This window comes from Eriocheir sinensis, unplaced genomic scaffold (genome assembly GCF_024679095.1).
Source record: "Eriocheir sinensis breed Jianghai 21 unplaced genomic scaffold, ASM2467909v1 Scaffold244, whole genome shotgun sequence".
In the NCBI taxonomy this organism is placed as follows: Eukaryota; Metazoa; Arthropoda; class Malacostraca; order Decapoda; family Varunidae; genus Eriocheir; species Eriocheir sinensis.
Genome location: NW_026111548.1, coordinates 127,207 through 144,416, shown reverse-complemented (window position 1 = coordinate 144,416; position 17,210 = coordinate 127,207). Strand labels below are relative to the sequence as shown.

Genomic DNA, 17,210 nt, shown 5'->3' with positions numbered 1-17,210 from the left:
CATGAATATTTTTCGCTTGAACTCAATTTTCTCTATTTTCAAGGTCATTCTAAGTCATGTATCTGTGTGTGTGTGTGTGTGTGTGTGTGTGTGTGTGTGTGTGCCTCTGCTTGTTTGTCTGTTTTTTGTGTGCATTTACTTAGTCATAGTATAGAGGATTTTAACTAAGCTTGTGTTGACCTGCCTCCATTTCTGCTTTCATACAACTGTACTTACTTTCATAAATTCATGGATGTTCTCAGCTCTGTCTCCTCATCCAGACACTTGCCAGTGTGAATCACTCCAGCAGGGAAGTCAAACCTCATAATAATGATGATACTACTACTACTACTACTACTACTACTACTACTACTAATAATAATAATAAAAGATGGTATATATATTTTATTTTACTCAACTATATCACAAACTTCCTATTATGAACCACTCTTAACAGGGAAGCCAAACACAATAGTAATAATAATAATAATAATAATAATAATAATAATAATAATAATAATACAGTATATTTAGTATACTTTATTTCACTGTCTGGTGTTTCAGGGTGAGATGGAGGTGTGGCCAGGCCTGTACACACACCTCACCTCCCAGCTGATGGCCCTGGTGTGGGGCAAGGTGGTGCTGGTGCTGGAGGTGTGGCCAGGCCTGTACACACACCTCACCTCCCAGCTGATGGCCCTGGTGCGGGGCAAGGTGGTGCTGGTGCTGGAGGTGACCAGTCTGACCTCACCCAAACATTGTGGCAGGAACTGAGCACCACACATCCACACACTGGTATGCATTCTACCTCCCTATAGAATTCAATTGGGAAAAAAAAAATTGATACATCACTGAAAACTTGAAAAAAAAATATTGCACAGAAATCTAAAAAATAGCTTAGACAATTATTATAACATAGCAGGATGATAGTAATATTGATAATAATAATAGTAATAATAACAACAATAATAATAATAATAATAATAATAATAATAATAATAATAATAATTAGAATGGTAATAAGCAATCCCTGTTGTGTGTGCAGGGTGGGTGGTGCCTGCCGTCCAGGCCAAGAGTGCCGCCCACACCCTCAGTGCCTTGCTGGGCCACCACTGCCCCCCTGCTGGACCCCCCCGCAGCCATCACCAAGGTGCCTGATAGCTGTCTGTCTGTCTGTATCTTTCTGTATCAATCTGTCCATCTCTATGCCTGTCTATCTATCTCTGCTTATATCTGTCTTTATCTATCTATCTATCTCAGTCTGTCTATATCCATTTATCTATCTCTCTGTCTGCCTTATCTCTGATGCAGGATTTATTGAACTGTTTTGTTTTAATATTGTTTTTGTCCCTCTTTTTTATTATTATTATTCTCCTTACTTTACTGTCGCTGTCTATTTTATTTTCCCTATCCATGTCTGCTCATTAAGAGGAAGCTGTTTGGGCCTGTAGCATTGTCTTATTTTTCCTTGATTCCCTTTCTTGGATCTCAGAAACAATGTCTTTTTCCTATAGTTAACCTGCTCTTTTTCTCAACATTGACCTTCCTCTCCCTTCCCTGCCCTCCCCAGCCTTCAGGAGACACTGCTGAGCCTGGTGTATGTCCAGCGGGCACACTGGCGCTACTTCCAGTACCAGGGGTCCTTATGCCAGCAGGAGGTGCGGGGCGAGGCTGATCCCAGCACCTTCACCCCGAGCCTCTCCTTCCAAGGCCTGGTGGGTGTCTGGCCCTTACGCCTCCAGACCAGAGACACCATGCAGCTCCTGACACCACAGACCAGCAGCTCAGGGAGAGGATTGGTGAGAAACTGCTGCAGCTGAGGAGGGAAGGTATGTAGGGAGGAAGGGAAGGAAGGGGAGGAGGGAGGGGGAGAAAGAGGGAGAGGGACAGGGATGGAAGAGGAGAAAGGAAAAAATGGAAGAGAGGGAGGGAAGGAAAGAAAAGGGAAGGCAAAGAGGAAGAGGGAGAGAGAGAGGAGGGTTGAGAGGGAAAGAAAAGGAAGCAGGGAGGAAGGGAGAGGGAGGCAAAGAAAGGGAAAGGAAGGAGGGGAAAGGAGAGTTAAGGGAAGGGAGGGAGTGAAGGAGATGTGAGAGAGGTTGGGAACATTAGGAAATGCCTTTGTACTGCAGTGGACCAATAATAATGGCTGAGGAGGAGGAGGAGAAGGAAGAGGGAGGGATGTACACCTTTCATAGGTAGGTCAGTCACAGCAAACAGGAGTCACTGAGGAGCTCTGTGCCTTGTCTTCAGAGGCCGTGGTGCTGAGTGAGTCTCCGAGGCTGTGTCTGGTGTGTGACGAGCAGGTGGAGCAACACGCAGCCTTACGGAAGGGTAAGTGCACTACACACTAAGGTGTTTTTTCATTCACAGACAAAACATAATGAAGATAGTCTAAGTACTCTGATGTACCCGAGGCAGCTCTTGGTACCTGCCAGAGTTTTTACCTCAAGAAGACCAAGTTTCCCTCACATACATATCTACTTGGACCGAATTTCTTGTCCACACCAAACCCACTGAGGCAGCACATGGCATCTTTTTACCAGAGCTTTTACTTCAAAAAGACTCAGTTTCCTCACATACCATTTATAGAGGACTTCGTGGTGCAGTGGTTAGCACACGGCTCACAACCGAGAGAGCCTGGTTCGATTCCTGGGTGGAGTGGAAAAATTTGGGCTTTTCTGATACCCTACGCCCCTGTCCACCCAGCAGTGAATGGGTACCAGGTATTAATCGGGGGTTGTGTCCCGTCTCCTGGGATCTGTTCCCTTCTCCTATATTTCCTTCCCCCTCCTGTCTCTCTCTGGCATATGACCACAGATGTTGCACAGACTAAACAAAACTTTCCAACTTTCTGCATACCATTTATTTATTTTCACCCAATTCCTTGTTACATATGTCACCCATTCAGGCAGCTTTAATACGCTTTACCAGAGCTAGAAGACAAAGCTTTCCTCACTTATCTAACCAACACTTAACCACCATAACTTTGACCACACATAACCCCTTGAGGCAGCTTTCTACCCTTGTACTAGAGCAACCTTTTTTACCAGACAAGTTTCCCTCACACCACAACACACAGAGGTACACACTAATTCACCCTCTTTCCCCCTCTCCCCCCCACACAAAGGGAACATCCAGAGCAGCCAGAGTGCATCCAGTGGGTGTGGGAGATGCTGGGGCGTGCCGGGGTGCTGGGACGAGGCCAGCGGCTGCAGGTGGGTGGTGGAGGCACTGTCTGTATGATGTGTTTGTTCATGTTTATGTCACTGTTCCGTCGTTCACTGTTCCGTTGTTTACTTCTTCTTGTTCGCCTTGCTTAGTATGAGTCTCCCTTCACACCTGCACTGGCTAACACCTGTATAGCCACCCATAGTAAAGCATAGAGGGTATGCAGCTCTCTCTATTCCTGGGACCTGCTTTATAAACATGATGCAGTGTCAGCCAGTAGGATCAGTTGGGTTGAGTTGAGGCAAAGAAGTTGTTCTCATTGTTGGAATTAGAATTGAGGAAGGAGAGAGAGAGAGAGAGAGAGAGAGAGAGAGAGAGAGAGAGAGAGAGAGAGAGAGAGAGAGAGAGAGAGAGAGAGAGAGAGAGAGAGAGAGAGAGAGATGATGATGATGATGATGATGCAAAACAGATTCTGGATAAAGGAAGGAGAGATGGGAGAGAGTAAATGAGAAATAGAGAGATTTATAGATGATGTCAAAGAGATATTGATAAAGAAAGAGTCTAATCCTAATCTAACCCTTTTCTCCCTCCCTCTATCCATCCTTGCACAGCCTCGGTGGCCCAGCATGAGGAGGTGGAGCTCATGCACAGCCAGGAACACGTGGCCTTCATGTTCAGCCTCCAGGCCCAGCGAGAGGAGGAGCTGCAGACCCTTCAGGAGAACTACAAGTCTGTCTACCTCCACCCCGCCACCAACGTCTGTGCCCTGCTCTCGGCCGGCTCACTGCTGCAGGTACGAGGGGGAGAAAGAAGTACCATAAGTGCATGTAGGAGAGAGTAATGTTGTGTTCACATTGGTAGAGAAAGAAGGAGGAGGAGGAGGTGTGTGAGACAGGAGATGAAAAGGAATGGCATTGAGTCACTCCTCTAGTCTCTGCTCATGGTTGGGTCTTTAGATTGGAGGAGGAGGAGGAGGAAGGAAAAGGAGGAGAGAAAATTATAGTAAAAGCCTGTAATAGAAAATAATGCTGTATTCAAATTGGAGGAAGAAGAGGAAAAGGAGGAGGAGGAGAAAGAGGGAGAGGGAGAGGGAAGGAAGAGGAGAAAGGAAACAATGGAAGAGAGGGAGGGAACATAAGAACATAAGAACGCAGGAGTCTATAAGAGGCCGGTAGGCCTGTACGAGGCAGCTCCTTTGACCCTAAGCTCCCGTGTATCTAACCCCACCTAATATCGCTGTCCATGAATTTATCTGGTCTTTTTTTTAATGTGACAATTGTATTGGCACTCACCACATGACTGCTAAGCCTATTCCACTCATCCACCACCCTGTTAGTAAACCAATTTTTGCCTATGTCCCTGTTGAATCTGAATTTATCCAGTTTAAACCCATTACTTCGTGTCCTACCCGGTTCTCTTACCAACAAAACCTTATGAATGTCTCCCTTATTAAAGCCCTTCATACATTTATAAACCTCGATCATGTCTCCACGCACCCTTCGCCTTTCTAGAGAATGCAAGTTTAACTGTTTGAGTCTTTCCTCGTATGGCAAGTTTTTCAACCCTGAATCATCTTAGGCAACCTCCTCTGCACCGATTCTAACATTTTGATATCCATTCTATAGTAGGGTGACCAGAACTGAACCGCATAGTCAAGATGAGGTCTAACTAATGCTAAATATAGTTTGAGGAAGACTTCGGGGCTTCTGTTGCTTACGCTTCTTATGTTGCTTACGCAAGGCAAAGAGGAAGAGGGAGAGAGAGAGGGGGAGGGAAAGAAAAGGAAGCAGAGAGGAAGGGAGAGGGAGGTAAAGAAAGGGAAAGGAAGGAGGGGAAAGGAGAGTTAAGGGAAGGGAGGGAGTGAAGGAGATGTGAGGGAGGTTGGGAACATTAGGAAATGCCTTTGTACTGCAGTGGACCAATAATAATGGCTGAGGAGGAGGAGGAGAAGGAAGAGGGAGGGATGTACACCTTTCATAGGTAGGTCAGTCACAGCAAACAGGAGTCACTGAGGAGCTCTGTGCCTTGTCTTCAGAGGCCGTGGTGCTGAGTGAGTCTCCGAGGCTGTGTCTGGTGTGTGACGAGCAGGTGGAGCAACACGCAGCCTTACGGAAGGGTAAGTGCACTACACACTAAGGTGTTTTTTCATTCACAGACAAAACATAATGAAGATAGTCTAAGTACTCTGATGTACCCGAGGCAGCTCTTGGTACCTCCCAGGACTTTCTCTGCCTCTGTGGTGGATAGTGGAGTGTTTCCCATGTGGTATTAGTGTGCTGGATATCCCTTCACTGGTAGCCTGGTGACATACACTCCCAGGACTTTCTCTGCCTCTGTGGTGGATAGTGGAGTGTTTCCCATTTGGTATTAGTGTGCTGGATATCCCTTCACTGGTAGCCTGGTAACATACACTCCCAGGTCTTTCTCTGCCTCTGTGGTGGATAGTGGAGTGTTTCCCATGTGGTATTGGTGTGCTGGATATCCCCTCCCAGGGTGCAGGACTTTACATTTTTCTTCATTGAATTGTAGCAGACATTTTCGTTCCACTCCTGTAGCTTGGTGAGGTCTGTCTTCTGGCTGGAAATCTACAGCCAAGGGGTTAACAAGTGTGCTGCACCTTCATGGGACCAAGTTCCCCTTGACTCTTTTTTGGAATTACTTTTACACAGACATTGTTGCAGTTTGAGAATGCTGCTCACTGGTCGCTTGCTTCATGTCCTACTCTCTGACCCTCACCGGACCTGCCTTTGACGTGAGGGCTCTTCATGTCCAAATACTATGCCTAGATAGATAGATAGAGAGACAGATAGATAGTGTGATAGGTAGGTACTCCCAGTTATCTCCTGACATTTGCTGTATTACCTTTCATGAATTGATAAGTTTATCTGTACTGTGTTCATTGACCTGGTAGTGAAGATGTCAGATGGAGTATTTCAATGCTGCATCTTTTAAGGTTAATCAGATGATGACAACTATGAGCCAGGTGCCCAGAGTTTGTTTTTTCCCAAATAAATGAACAGCTATTTCGAGAGAGGTTGTTTCCCTCAACAGACAGGAACCATTCAGGAAAAGGGAGAGAAGGAAGAGAGAGAGGAAAGAAATGCAATGCAGTTTGCTTACTGTGAGACAAACAGAATAAATGGACATAACAACAGCATCACCAAGGTTGTATTAAAGGGAGGTAAATAGATAGAGTCCATCCTTTCTCCCCCAAAAAATACATAGACACATTACATGGACCAGGAACAATTTTGGCACAATATTTTACTTATCCATAATTGCCTAAGTGGCCAAAAGAGAGATCAGTTTCAGAAGGAGAGGTGTTTTGATTGTTCTAAATACCTATTCAAACACATGCTAACCAACTTGAAATAGTGCTCCAGCCCTCACTTGGAAAGAAAGGAAGGAAGGAAGGAAAAGGAGGCCTGGAAAGATGGTAGGAAGGAGGAGGAGAAAGAGGAATAATTAAATGGAGAAAGAAGGGAAGAGTCCAAGGAAATTTAAGGAAAGAAGGAATGATAAAAAGGAAACTAGGCTGGCAGGGGGAAGAGAGAGAGAGAGAGAGAGAGAGAGAGAGAGAGAGAGAGAGAGAGAGAGAGAGAGAGAGAGAGAGAGAGAGAGAGAGAGAGAGAGAGAGATATATATATATATATATATATATATATATAAATATATATATATATATATATATATATAAATATATATAGAGATATATATATATATATATATATAAACCCTTGATTCAGCTATTTTGCCATCCTGTGTCTTTCCTCCCAGCTACAAATCAGAAAATTGACCCTCGAGTGCTAAGTCCTCTGAGTATTTTTCTCCCTACACTGGTGCTGAAGTATTGCATTTTCATTCAGTCACAATTACCTGACACTTTTTTCCTGTTATGATTCCCACTGATCAATGTCTAGATTGGCACAACCCTGTCCAGCACATGAAGGTTCACCCTGCTATCCAAGCTCCCAATGCAAGAATCAGTTATGGTCCTCAGCTCTGGTATTTCATCGTCCAGTGTCCTTCTTCCCAGCCACAGTTCAGGAGGAAGAAGTTGTGTTTACTAAAGCCACAGTGTTTTTCTTGTGTTGTTTCAGAGTGGCATGGGTGACACAGAGGCTCTCACTCAGGTGGTGTTGCCCGTGGCCTACCAGTTCAACCCACAGCTGGTCCTGGTCACTGCCAGCCTTGATGTTGGTGCAGGGACCCACTTGGAGGTTGGTGGATGGTGTCACTATCTGTATGACTACCTGCTGCTGCCTCTTTCTCTTTTTCTGCCACTATCTGTTCAGTTCAGTTCAGTTCTCTCTCCATAATTATATTTTCAGTTCATGGTCGGGAGTTTTGGCTTCATAACAGCACTCCCTGGTGCACTCCTTTACTGTTTGGGTTTCTTGTTTTCATCTCTTTATTCCTTTAGTGTTCTTTCTTATCCAAAATTTCTGTATTGTTCTTTTTGCTTTTTTTATTTATTTATTTATTTATTTTTATCTGCCTTAATAACACATCTTCAGGGGCTGCCATGTGTATGCAATGAAGCATTTTGTAGTCTCCTTATATTGTATCCTGGTGTATTGTCATCTCAGACCATTGCATTCCATAGTGAAGAACTCCCTTCCTCTTCCTCACCCCCATTCCTTCCTTCATGCATCTCATACCTAAAGTAACACAGCCTAACCATTGCATTCCATAGTGAAGAACTCCCTTCCTCTTCCTCACCCCCATTCCTCCCTTCATGCATCTCATACCTAAAGTAACACAGCCTAACCATTGCATTCCATAGTGAATAACTCCCTTCCTCTTCCTCACCCCCATTCCTCCCTTCATGCATCTCATACCTAAAGTAACACAGCCTAACCATTGCATTCCATAGTGAATAACTCCCTTCCTCTTAATCACCCCCTTTCCTCCCTTCATGCATCTCATACCTAAAGTAACACAGCCTAAACATTGCATTCCATATTACAGGACTCCCTTCCTCTTCCTCCTCCCTTATTCCTCCCTTCATGCATCTCATACCTAAAGTAACACAGCCTAACCATTGCATTCCATATTACAGGACTCCCTTCCTCTTCCTCCTCCCTTATTCCTCCCTTCATGCATCTCATACCTAAAGTAACACACCCTAACCATTGCATTCCATATTACAGGACTCCCTTCCTCTTCCTCCTCCCTTATTCCTCTCTTCATGCATCTCATACCTAAAGTAACAGCCTCACACGCACTCCCAGGTTGCCGCGTGAGTCCCGATTGCTTTGAACATATGATGGCCTTTCTGTCTGGCCTGGCCAAGGGCCGCATGGTTCTGGCACTGGAGGGCGGCTTCAGCCTCAACACCATCAGCTACTGCATGACGCTGTGTGCCAAGGCCTTGCTGGGGGATCCGCTGCCCCCCCTTGAGCCCCAGCTGGTGCCCAACAAGAGTGCCGTGCAGACCATCAGTGACGTCATCCGTACCCACAGCCGCTACTGGCCGGCGCTCTGCTTCAAGGTGAGTGTGGGGATCTTTAATCCGACCACTGCAATTGGCACGGATTTGGCCTTCACTGGTAGCCCGGTAACATACAGTCCCAGGTCTTTCTCTGCCTCTGTGGTGATAGTGGAGTGTTTCCCATGTGGTATTGGTGTGCTGGATATCCCCTCCCAAGGTGCAGGACTTTACATTTTTCTTCAGTGAATTGTAGCAGACACTTTTTGTTCCATTGCTGTAGCTTGGTGAGGTCTTCTTGTAGGAAATCCACAGTCAAGGGGTTAAGGGGCAGGACTGGTGAAAGTTATCCCTCATGTCCTCCACTTATCTCGCCTATAATCCGCGGCACACCGAGAAGTATGACATTAAGCCACAACCTTACTGTCAGCTTAACCTTATCTACCTACCGAGGTCGACTTCCCTCAATGAAAGGTTGATTTTAATAAGCAGATCCCCGGGAGTTGCAACCTCCCGACTTAATCCATACCTCTTCACCGGTAAGAAAAAATATAAATAATCCTTAGAATTCCTTACTGACCGCCGAATCCAGTCGACACTTCCCGTCGAATTCTTTACGTCTGGCGCCTACTAAAGGAAGGCTTCAAAAAGTTGGCGTTATTGTAGTGGACGTTTGGGAGGAGGCGACCACAGCACATTTCTCAAGCTTTCAGCGGGAGAGGAAAGGGCGGCGAGCTGTGACGGTGATGGTTACATAATTCTATACTTTCCTGAACTTTCCCCCGCAATCAAGGAATGAAGGAAAGCCACACGAGTTACGGTGAAAACATTTCTCGCAGTAATGTATTTATCGCATACCTTGGAGAAGGCTGTGTGTGAAGAAGCGTCCAAGAGTTACGGGCAGTGAGTAGTTTCTCCATAAATACTTCATTTGAAACGCCTGGTCAACCGGGGGTTTAAAATTGTCAGCTTCTTTTGAGAGAGAGAGAGAGAGAGAGAGAGAGAGAGAGAGAGAGAGAGAGAGAGAGAGAGAGAGAGAGAGAGAGAGAGAGAGAGAGTGTGTGTGTGTGTGTGTGTGTGTGTGTGTGTGTGTGTGTGTGTGTGTGTGTGTGTGTGTGTGTGTGTGTGTGTGTGTGTGTTCTTTCATGTCTTTGTCTCTAGTTGTGTGTATCTGTCCGTTGCTCGTCTGTCTGTATGCCCAGATGCCTACCAGTCTGTCACTAACAGCTTTCACCAATGAATAATACTTGAATACTGAGTTCCACGGATTTATCTTTGACAGACCTTTTTTCCAGCACACATTATCCTAGCACACCTGTCTTTATGAAGAAAAATGGGAAAGGTTTACATAACACTCCTTTCAGTCCCTTTGACCTTCTGACCACCGCGATGGGTGTGGGGGGCGGGGGCAGGGGGGGCAAGGTGGGAGCTTGGCGGGGTGCGGCGGGCAGGTAGGACCCCCCGCAGAGTTGTTCATCGGCGGCGTCGCGGGAGAAGCTACTTTGCTGATCCGCTTTTATTTATGAAGAGTGAGGAGAGAGTCGCCGCCTTTCTCTCTAAGCTGACCGGCCGCGCTGAGTGGCTGTGTCGAAACAATCCGCAACGTCTTCATTATCAGATGTGATGAGGAAAGCACACACACACACACACACACACACACACACACACACAGAAAGGAAGTTTTATTGTGTGTGTGAGTGTTTGTGTGCGTGGTACGTACTAATTACCTTTTACGTAAATCTGTGACGGAGAAGCAGCTCAATTTTCCTTTACGTGCTGAGCAAACAACAGATTAAGTTTTACAGTTTCTATCCAGACTCTTTTTTTTCTATTTCTGATGAACGTATTTTTTTTCAAGAAGTGCGAAAAATGGAGGAATGATAACTGGAAAATAATCATAACCCTTAATACTTTCTTACACGTTTTCACTGTCACCGCCTCCGGCACTTGGCGCACGCAGCACGGCCGTCACGTGTGTGTGGAGGGAGCTGTGTAAATGTTTGGGATGTCCACCCATGTGGAACTGGTAAATATATTCATCAGATTTTTAGGTTTTTTGGTAAGAAAAAAAACAGACAGGTAAACAGACGGACAACGACGAGTGTTTCTTTCCTCATTGTCCGTCGCTTTCATTGTCTGCCCCCAAGTTGCAACATAAATATATATGTTACAAGTTATTGTTCTTGCTTAAGCAAGTGCCCGTGTGTCCTTGGCCCGGAGCTCCCCGTTGACAGCCTCGCCCTCCCATGCAATACTTCACCTTCCCCCTTTCTATCAGGTGCCCGTGTGTCCTTAGCCTGAACTCCTGATGACAGCCTCGCCCTCCCATGCAATACTTCACCTTCCCCTTTCTATCAGGTGCCCGTGTGTCCTTGGCCTGAACTCCTGATGACAGCCTCGCCCTCCCATGCAATACTTCACCTTCCCCCTTTCTATCAGGTGCCCGTGTGTCCTTACCCGAACTCCCTGATGACAGCCTCGCCCTCCCATGCAATACTTCACCTTCCCCCTTTCTATCAGGTGCCCGTGTGTCCTTAGTCCGGAGCTCCCCGATGACAGCCTCGCCCTCCCATGCAATACTTCACCTTCCCCCTATCTATCAGGTGCCCGTGTGACCTTAGCCTGAGCTCCCCGTTGACAGCCTCGCCTCCCATGCAATACTTAACCTTCCCCTTTCTATCAGGTGCCCGTGTGTCCTTAGCCTGAACTCCTGATGACAGCCTCGCCCTCCCATGCAATACTTCACCTTCCCCCTTTCTATCAGGTGCCCGTGTGTCCTTGGCCCGGAGCTCCCCGATGACAGCCTCGCCCTCCCATGCAATACTTAACCTTCCCCTTCGCAGGTTGGGTCTCAGCGACTCCCAAAGCGGCAAGAACACAACAGAGGAAGTGAATGAATATCTCGCGCTCGCCATTGACAGACTTAGGAAGGAAAATTGCAAGCCGTTCCTCCTTACGTTCACTAAGCCCAGCGTGGAGAAGGTGTGAGAGAGAGAGAGAGAGAGAGAGAGAGAGAGAGAGAGAGAGAGAGAGAGAGAGAGAGAGAGAGAGAGAGAGAGAGAGAGAGAGCATTATAGACATATAAACCAGCCTTACAATCACTATACGTAGCTACTTTTCCGCCTGTTTCAACGCCGCTGGTGTGTGCGTTACCTAATCTACAGAGAGACTGTAAACGAGGTTGAAGTGAGTTCGTTCCATATTCCTAAACGTCTCGGCTCAGATTAGGACTATTTTCCAAGCCCACAGAGAAGATTAACTGGGTTTTCACGGGGGTGTCCCGTTGAGGGTGCAGAGGTCGTGTATGACTGTCACCGGGATCACGAGACAGTCCGTGAAAACCCTGAAGCTTCTACGAGAGGCTTTTAAACAGGCGAACCGAGGCGCCGATGCGTTAAGAATACGTGCCGTGCAGCCTTACTGACCCATCCCTGCAGCACTGTGTGTGTGTCTGTTTACAGCTGACGGTGTGTGTGTGTGTGTGTGTGTGTGTGTGTGTGTGTGTGTCATTGTGTGCTCTAATCTCTATGCCTACCCATTTCCCTGCAGTATAGATGTATTTACACATTTCGGAGAGTAGAAACCAGTCTTTCTAATCACTCTATCCGCTTAAGTGTCTATTTCAAGCGTCTGGCCCCTCAGTTCTCTTGTTTGGGAAAATCGCGCATGATCATCCAGCTCATCTTCCCTGCGGCCTTGGGAAATAGTCGCCATGGGGGCTGATACGTTCAAGAATTCGGGGTCAACATTCGTCGCCCAAGCACGCACACGTTTGCCAAGGCTTCCGTAGGAGTTGTGGGCATTTCTCGGGGTAGTTTCATGACCCTGGTGGTAGTCTGACCCTTCTTTTGTTCCATCAGCCTAAACGAACACTCATTAGAGCCCGATTAATGTCATCTTTGGGCCTTGAAAAAGTTGATGTGAGAGGCGGAAGCGTCTGACAATGCCGACCTGAGTCTCGTATTCTTAACGCTTTCCACCTCACAACAAACGTTTACAAAGTTTTCAGGAGTATTTTCAAGATCCCATCACAGAGGCTTCGTCAGACTACCGCCAGGGCCGTAAACATCCCCTGGACGCGCCCACCACTCCACGACAGCCTTGCCCAGTGTGTGTGCCTGGACGCCGAAAGGTTTACCAACATGACCCCCGAAGTAGCCGGTGACGCGTGATTCAGGGCGCCGCGACTGGCTCGGGTCCCGCATGCATGGCAGAGTTTAAAGGCCCATCATTCATCCCTGAGCCGCCCTCAAGGTCACGCTGGCCTTAGCCCCGCCCCGGCACACGATAGAAAATGGGATTTGTGTAAGGCAGACTCCTGGATTTATTTTATTTTTATTTTTTTTACAGCAAAGGAGACAGTTCAAGGGCACAAAAAAAAGTAAACATTAATAAAAAAAAAAGCCCGCTACTCACTGCTCCTAAAAAAAGAGTCCAAAGAGGTGGCCGAAAGATAGATCAGTTTCGGGAGGAGAGGTGTCCTGATACCCTCCTCTTGAAAGAATTCAAGTCGTAGGCAGGAGGAAATACAGATGAAGGAAGATTGTTCCAGAGTTTACCAGCGTGAGGGATGAAAGAGTGAAGATGCTGGTTAACTCTTGCATAAGGGGTTTGGACAGTATAGGGATGAGCATGAGTAGAAAGTCGAGTGCAGCGGGGCCGCGGGAGGGGGGGAGGCATGCAGTTAGCAAGTTCAGAAGAGCAGTCAGCGTGGAAATATCGATAGAAGATAGAAAGCGAGGCAACATTGCGGCGGAATTTAAGAGGTAGAAGACTATCAGTATGAGGAGGAGAGCTGATGAGACGAAGAGCCTTAGCCTCCACTCTGTCTACAAGAGCTGTGTGAGTGGAACCCTCCCACATGAGATGCATACTCCATACGAGGGCGGACAAGGCCCTGTATATGGACAGCAACTGTGCAGGGAGAAGAACTGGCGGAGACGGTACAGAACGCCCAGCCTCGAGGAAGCTGATTTAGTAAGAGATGAGATATGAAGTTTCCAGTTGAGATTTTGAGTTAAGGATAGACCGAGGATGTTTAGTGTTGAGGAAGGTGATAGCTGAGTGTTGTCAAAGAATAGGGATAGTTGTTTGGAAGATTGTGTCGAGTGGATAGGTGGAGAAACTGTATTTTGAGGCGTTGAAGGACACCAGGTTCTTCTTGCCCCAATCGGAAATAATAGTAAGGTCTGAGGCTAAGCGTTCTGCAGCCTCCAGCCTTGAGTCGTTAAGTTCCTGAAGGGTGGGTCTTCTATTGAAAGAAGTTGAGTAATGCAGTGGAATCATCGGCGTAGGAATGGATAGGACAGTTCGTTTTAGAAAGAAGATCATCAATGAACAACAGAAAAGAGTGAGATAGGACAGAACCTGTGGGACACCACTGTTAATAGGTTTAGGGGAAGAACAGTGACCGTCCACCACAGCAGAAAGAGAACGGTCAGAAAGGAAACTGGAGGTAAAGGTACAGAGAGAGGGATAGAAACCGTAGGAGGGTAGTTTTGAAAACAAAGAGTTGTACCAGACCCTATTAAAAGCTTTTGATATGTCCAGCGCAATAGCAAAAATTTCACCGAAACGGCTAAGAGAGGATGACCAAGAGTCAGTTAAGAATTAGGAGATCATCAGTAGAACGCCACTAGCGGAACCCATACTGGCGATCAGATAGAAGGTCAGAAGTGGAAAGGTGCTTTTGAATCTTTCGGTTAAGGATTGATTCAAAAGCTTTAGATAGACAAGAAAGTAAAGCTATAGGACGGTAGTTTGAGGAATTGGAACGATCACCCTTCTTAGGCACAGGCTGTGTGAAGGCATACTTCCAGCAGGAAAGAAAGGTAGATGTTGACAGGCAGAGGCGAAAGAGTTTGACCAGGCAGGGTGACAGCATGGAGGCACAGTTCCTAAGGACAATAGGAGGCACTCCATCAGGTCCATAAGCCTTCTGAGGATTGAGGCCAGAGAGGGCATAGAAAACATCATTTTGAAGAATCTTTATAACAGGCATAAAAGAGTCAGAGGGGGGATGAGTAGGAGGAATATACCCAGAATCGTCCAGAGTGGAGTTTTTAGAAAAAAAGTTAGAGAGAAGAGTTCAGCCTTAGAGATAGATGAGACGGCAGTGGTGCCGTCAGGACTGAGGAGTGGAGGGAAAGATGAAGAAGTGAAGTTGGAGGAGATGTTTTTTGGCTAGATGCCAGAAGTCGCGGGAAGAGTTAGAGAAAGCAAGGTTTTGGCATTTTCTATTAATGAAAGAGTTTTTGGTTAGTCGGAGAATAGATTTGGCACGATTCCGGGCAGAAATGTAAAGTTCATAGTTAGCATTAGTTTGAAGGCTCTGGTACCTTTTGTGAGCTACCTCTCTATCATTGACACCACGAGAACAAGCGTGATTAAACCAAGGCTTTTTAGCATTGGGAGTAGAGAAAGTACGTGGAATGTTTGCCTCCATTCCAGAGACAATCACCTCTGTGATGCGCTGAGCACACACAGAGGGGTCTCTATCCTGGAAGCAATAATCATTCCACGGGAAATCGGAAAAGTACATCCTCAGGTCGTCCCACCGAGCTGAAGCAAAATGCCAGAAGCATCGCCTCTTCGGTGGGTCCAGAGGGTGTACAGGAGCAATAGGACAGGATGCAGAAATAAGATTGTGATCGGAGGAGCCCAACGGAGAGAACAGTTTGACAGAATAAGCAGAAGGGTTTGAGGTAAGGAAGAGGTCTAGAATGTTGGGCCGATCTCCAAGACGGTCAGGAATACGTGTAGGGTGCTGGACCAACTGCTCTAGGTCGTTGAGGATAGCAAAGTTGTAGGCTTGTTCACCAGGATGGTCAGTGAAAGAGGATGAAAGCCAAAGCTGGTGGTGAACATTGAAATTTCCTAGGATGGAGATTTCAGCGAAGGGAGAGTGGGTCAAGATGTGCTCCACTTTAGAATTCAAATAGTCAAAGAATTTTACATAGTTGGTAGAGTTAGGTGAGAGATAAACAGCACATATGTATTTAGTAATAGAATGACAGTGAAGTCTTAACCAGATGGTGGAAAATTCAGAAGAGTCAAGGTCGTGGGCACGAGAGCAAATGATGTCGTTGCGCACGTAGGCGCAACATCCAGCTTTGGATTGAAATTTAGGATAGAGATAGTAGGAGGGAACAGAGTAGAGATTGCTGTCAGTAGCCTCAGAAACCTGTGTTTCGGTGAGGAAGAGAAGGTGAGGTTTAGAGGAGAGATGATGTTCCACAGAATGAAAATTAGAGCGAAGACCGCGAATGTTGCAGAAATTGAGAAGAAAGAGGTTTGAGGAGTTATCAAGACACCTCTCGGGTCGGCAGCCAGAAGGGGAGTCCTCCCTGGGGGAATTTGTGGTCCCCCCCCCAGGCGGGGACTCCGAGGCTTGGTGTATGTGCGCCATTTTGAAATTTTAATTTTGGGAAAAGGTGTATATGTTGTGTGAATGTAGTGTTGTGTGGATAAAGTGAGGATCTACTGATTTACTTTAAGAATGGCTGATTGAATGCCTTGACTGACTGACTGACTTATCTTGACTAGCTGACCATGCTGATGTAAGTGACTGACTCGCTGGCTGTGTGGCTACGAAAATAACTTACTGATTGCCTGACTGACTAAATGACTGACTGACTGACTGACTGACTGACTGACTAGCTGTCTGACTACCTACGTAACTGTCTCACTGCCAGACTAACTAATGCATAAATGACTGACTGATTTGGCTGACTGACTGACTGACTCTGTGGCTATGTAAAAAAAAAAATGATTGATTGAATGACTGACTAAATGACTGACTGACTGACTGAATGAATGAATGAATAGCTAACAGATTGACTGAAAGAATGAGTGAACGGTTAACTATCTAACTGACTGGCTATCTGACTAACTGAGTGACTGACTGACGGACTGAGAGAGAGAGAGAGAGAGAGAGAGAGAGAGAGAGAGAGAGGAGAGAGAGAGAGAGCTCTCTCTCTCTCTCTCTCTCTCTCTCTCTCTCTCTCTCTCTCTCTCTCTCTCTCTCTCTCCCGGGCGCCAGCTGTACCGTTCTCACGAGATGTCGCCACTTACATCCATAATCCTCTCCTACGGTATCTAATCCTCCCTCGCTCCTCACTTCCCTTCCCTTCCTCTTCATCCTTTCCTCTCCTCCTCATATCTTCCTCTCTTCCTCCTCCTCCTCTCCTCTTATTCTTACTTCATTTGTTGTTTATTATATCCTTCCTTACTTTCTTTTCCTTTCCTCTTCTCTCGTTTCTACTCTTTCCTTTCCTCTACTTTCCTCTTTTCCTCTTTCTCTCCTCTTCTCCTTTCTTCATTTATTGTTTATTATATCGTTGCTTTTCTTTTATTTTTCTTTCCTTTTCTCTCGTTTCTACTCTTTCCGTCCCTCTACTTTCCTTTCCTTTGCTCCTCGTATCTTCCTCTCTTTCTCTTTCTCTCCACTTCTCCTTACTTCATTTATTGTTTATTATATCGTTCATTTTCTCTCCTTTTCTTTCCTTTTCTCTCGTTTCTACTCTTTCCTTTCCTCTACTTTCCTTTCCTTTCCTCCTCTTATCTTCCTTTCTTCCTCTTTCTCTCATCTTCTCCTTACATCATTTATTGTTTATTATATCGTTCATTTTCT

At 46.2% G+C, this 17,210-nt stretch overlaps 1 long non-coding RNA gene across 1 annotated transcript; it reads left to right on the top strand.

The window, feature by feature from the left end:
• The first annotated feature begins 557 nt into the window (after positions 1 to 557).
• Positions 558 to 8,895, top strand: LOC126991131 (uncharacterized). The gene is made up of 9 exons (XR_007745178.1): positions 558 to 774; positions 1,025 to 1,129; positions 1,550 to 1,808; positions 2,230 to 2,310; positions 3,107 to 3,194; positions 3,759 to 3,940; positions 5,183 to 5,263; positions 7,248 to 7,367; positions 8,382 to 8,895. It is a non-coding gene; the product is annotated as an uncharacterized LOC126991131 (long non-coding RNA).
• The last annotated feature ends 8,315 nt before the right edge of the window (positions 8,896 to 17,210 follow it).